Source organism: Penaeus monodon, chromosome 44 (genome assembly GCF_015228065.2).
Source record: "Penaeus monodon isolate SGIC_2016 chromosome 44, NSTDA_Pmon_1, whole genome shotgun sequence".
Taxonomy (NCBI): domain Eukaryota; kingdom Metazoa; phylum Arthropoda; class Malacostraca; order Decapoda; family Penaeidae; genus Penaeus; species Penaeus monodon.
This window is the reverse complement of record NC_051429.1, coordinates 1,997,990-2,002,656: the sequence shown is the minus strand read 5'-3', so window position 1 is coordinate 2,002,656 and position 4,667 is coordinate 1,997,990.

Here is a 4,667-nt window from a genome sequence, read left to right as displayed (position 1 = left end):
AAAATATAAAATTATATATATTTTTTTTTTGGGGGGTTGTGTGTGGTTTTTTTTTTTTTTAAATATATAATAATTTTAATATAAAAAAATTTTTTTTATTAAAAAAACCCAAAAAAAAAAAACATTAGACACACAACAAAAACACACACACACACACACACAAAAACACACCACACCCCACCACACACACCTTTATATATATATATTATATAATATATATATTTTATAAATATTTAAATATATAATACTTTAACATTTTAATAACACTATTTGTATTATGTAAAATTTTTACATATGTATAGATTATACATTAATATTATATATATATATATATAATATATTATATATATATATTAATAAAATTTATATATTAATATTATATATATATATTATATATATATTATATATTTATTGTGTGTGTGGTTTTTGGGTGTGTGTGTGTGGTGTGTGTCTGTGTCTTTTTGGGGTGCGGTGAAATGCATGTAATATTATTATAATTATATATATATATATATATATAATAATAATTATATAATAACTTTTAATATATAAAACATATATGTTTACTTTTTAAAAATGTACCTCTTTATGTAACCAGAAATTCATCTTATTAGTATCTAATGGACAACTTCCAATCTTTTTCTGTTTTTCTATTCATCATTAACATTATTTTATTTTATTTTATCATCTTATTACTTATCTTTCAAAAAAGAATTTCTATTGTTCTAAAAATAATGTTAAATTGACAGTGTTATGATTTACAATTATGGCTTTCATTATCATTACTATTTTTTTAATTATTGTTACACTCCTTTTTTATTATCATTTATCTTTATTATTACTGGTTTTCTTAATATAATTTCTTTTGTTATAATTTTTTTTTATTATAATTTTTTCAAAATATATTAAAAGTGTTACATCTCCTCTAATAATTATCATCACTATTATTACCATTATCATTATCATTATTATTATTATCTCTTATTACCTCATCTTATCATTATCTAATTATTATTTTATTATCTTTTTATTATTTTATAGTTATTATTATTAGTCTATATTATTATTAGCCTATAGTTATTATTACATTTAGTTATTTTTATTGTTATAGTTTTTTTTTTGTTAATTATCAATATTTTTGTTATAATTATCATTTTATTTTTCATTATTATTTTTATGTTTTATTGTTTATATTATTATTATTTTTTTATTATTTTAAATTATATTTTTATTATTGTTATATTATTTTCATTATTTTTTATATGTTATCATTATTATTAAATTATTAATCATGATAGTGAAAAATGGTAATAACGAAAATAAAAAACTACAATTAAAACGTAAAGATAATGATGATGATGATGTATAATTAAAATTAAAATTTGGAATCAAACGCCCCAAATGATGGTTTTAATTTGATCTAGCAGTTATGATAATGTGTGACCAAAATAAACTACCAATTATACATCTGACCGGTTTTTTTAATTCATTGGGAACATTGTATTTATACAAAATTCTCAATATACCCAACCTCATAATGTTTGTTTATTATTTTCATACATAAAAAGAATATCTTATATTCCCAACCCCCTTATTACCCATCATTTAGTAAGCAGGACCCGCCCCTTTGGCTCCGCTGATCTCTTGCAAGAAAAACTTTTTACCCAGTTGGTTTAGGGGGGTAAATCTTAAGACAAACATGGAAAATTTGCGGCATTTTTAAATGAAAACTTTACTATTTAGTTTCAATATATTTATATTTTCATATTTCATTATAAGACTAAAAACAATAAAGGGGTCAGAGGCCCTTAAAATCTTAAAACATATACCGAAAGGGAACATATCAACAATATTCAGGGGATGCGCAGCTTCACATACTTTGTGAGGGGAAGGTATACCGACCCTGAGAAAGTTTGCTCAGTGACCCTTTCCCTTGAATAACTCATGGAATGGGGGAAAAAATTCAAATATAAAATGAATAGATTAAAAAATTTATTGTATATAAATCAGCAAATATGCCAGCTTTCTATTTTTTCGTGTATTTTTTTTTTTTTTTTTTTTTAGAATCCCAGCCGACCCCCTTCAATACACCCATCAAACCCCAAGGGAAAAAATACGCCCTTTTTTTTTGCAGACACCGGGGGCAAACCTACCTCATTTCCAAGACCCGAGTGAGGAGTAGGGAAATCCCCACCCCTGCCTTCGGGTTTTCGTTTTGTAAGTAGAGGTTTCCCGGCAAGACTCTCTGCGCTTTCGCCCAAAGGAAAAAAACAGGCCGTAAAATCGCTGCGGGTGTGGGAAAATAAGGTAAGATTTTGGGAGAACATTTAGGCTTTTAGTCCGGGTTTTTATATCACACTGCGAAGACTCAATTAATTAATTGAACAAATTTATTATATTGCAGAATATGTATATATATATATAAAATATATATAATATATATATATATAATATTAATATATATATATATTTATTTATATATATATATAATATATATATATACATTTATATAAAATTTATATATATATAATATATGTAATATAATTATATATAATATATAATATAATATTATATATAATATTATATATATATATATATTAACACACACACACCAAACACACCCCAACACCATACACCACACACACACAAAAAAAACACCCAACACACCAACTCTATATATTATATTATATATATATTATATATTATATATAATATTTTAATATATAAATTTTATATTAATATATATATTATATTATGAAGTCCTATATATATATCAAATTATATGTATCTTCTTTTTGTCTATCTATTATTATCTTTCTTCTATCTATCATCTATCTATCTTTTTATCTATCTATCATCATCCATCTATCTAGTTCTATAAAATTTTGTGTGTGGTATTTTTATTGTTGTGGTGTGATTGTAATATTATTATATATATATAATATAATATTTATATATATATATATTTATATATGATATATATTTTTTATATATATATTAATTTTAAAATTATTATATCATTTCTTCTATCTATCATCATCTTCATCTACTTATCTAAAATATATAATTAAAATATATATTATAATTTTACTATTTTCTACTATCTATTTTATATATATTAGATTCTATCTACTATCTAACCCCCCATTATATATATTTATAATAATATTATAATATTATATATATTAAAATATATATTATATATTATAATATATATATATATATATAATAATTTGATGGGTGGTTAGATATAAAGTTATTATAATGTATATATAATATAATATATAATTTTATATATATAATATATATATATATAATTACAATTACAAAATATGTAATTTTTAAAATATTAATAAATTATAAAAATATTTAATACATATACATATATTTAATATGGGCCCCCACACACAACACACACACACCACACACACCACCCACGCACATAATAAAATTGTATTATGTAATTATATATATAATATATAATATTATATATATATTATATTTTATATAATTTTTTATATTTTTTGTTTTTTTATAAATTTTTATTAAAAAAAATTTTTTATATAGTATGCAATATGTGTGTGTGTAAATATGATATAAAATTATTTTAATTTATAGTAATATAAAATAAATGAAAAATATACAAAAAATTTTAATATTATATATATATATATATATAATAATAAAACCATAATGTAAATTTTACGATTTAACGTTTATATCGATATATAAACAAAAATTTAAAAACCAATTTTATATATAATATAATAATATATATTTTAATATATATTATATAACCACCCCCACACACACACACCAACACACACACCCACATATATTAAAATTTTAAAATATTATATATAATATATATATAAAATATATATATATATATATTTTATAAAATAAAAAAATTTAAAAATACACACACACACACACACACAACACACACACCACCAAACCCCACACCACACAACCCACACACACCACAATATTAAAATATATATATATAATATTAAAATATATATACCTATACTTATATATATTAATATATTATATTATATAATATAAATATATATTATATATAATATAATATATATATTAATAATATATTATATAATATATAGATAATATATAAATTATATATAATTTAAAATATTATATATTATAATTTTATATATATAATATAAATTATAAATATATATGAATATATATATATATATATATATATATATATATAATATATATATATTTTTTTTTATATTTTATATAAAAACACACACACCCACCACCCACACAGCGTATTGTATCTAATTTCATATAATGTTTAAAATAATGATATGTAAATAAATAAAATGTATATAAAAACATGAATATTTTCATTTTTTATAAAAATAAAATAATATATTATATTAATATATAAAATAAAATTATATATTATATTATATTATAATATATATAATATCTATTATAAATATATTATATATATTATTATAATATAATATATTAATATTATTCTATATTAAATATCTTTAAAATTTAAATTTTATTATTATCTAATATTCTAATATATATATTATATAAAATATTATAATTATTATATATATATAATTCATATATATATACTTATCTACATATATAAAAATATTATAATAATATATATATATATA